Below are 580 nucleotides of genomic sequence, written 5' to 3' on the forward strand. Positions count from 1 at the left end.
ATGCTGAGGAGCAAAACGACAGGTGGGACCAGAAACGCCTTTTGGTACCAGAAACGCCCCTGGGACGTGTCTAAGCCGAAATTCCTCATGGTGGATGGGATGCAAATTATATAATAATGAATCTAAAATCGATTAATCTCATCGATCGACTAACGGTTAATTTATAAGCTTACATTTTCTAAAAACCAGAGTTTTCTATTGTATCACAGGTGCTTTCCTCCTTGCCTTTGTTTTAAACTGAACTCTAAGCTAAACTGAAGCAGCACAAGCATGCACATGAGACCTGCACATGGATCCTGCTCCTTCCTGTCTGTTGACCAATAACAGAGGAGCTGGCCCAAGAAGGACCACCCACCTTATTAACATAATGAGGCAGAAATGCACAAGGTAAAGTAAAAACAAGAGATGGAAACATGTAAAAAGTAACACATTGAAATAAAGACTTGTGGAAAAATAAAACAATTAAAAAAATTTATTAAAAACATTTAAGAGAATCTACAAGTAAAAGGAAAAACAAAATATATACAGCGGGTAAAATAAGTATTGAACATGTCACCATTTTTCTCAGTAAATATATTAC

Source organism: Austrofundulus limnaeus, unplaced genomic scaffold, assembly GCF_001266775.1.
Source record: "Austrofundulus limnaeus strain Quisiro unplaced genomic scaffold, Austrofundulus_limnaeus-1.0 Scaffold1480, whole genome shotgun sequence".
NCBI classification, from domain to species: Eukaryota; Metazoa; Chordata; class Actinopteri; order Cyprinodontiformes; family Rivulidae; genus Austrofundulus; species Austrofundulus limnaeus.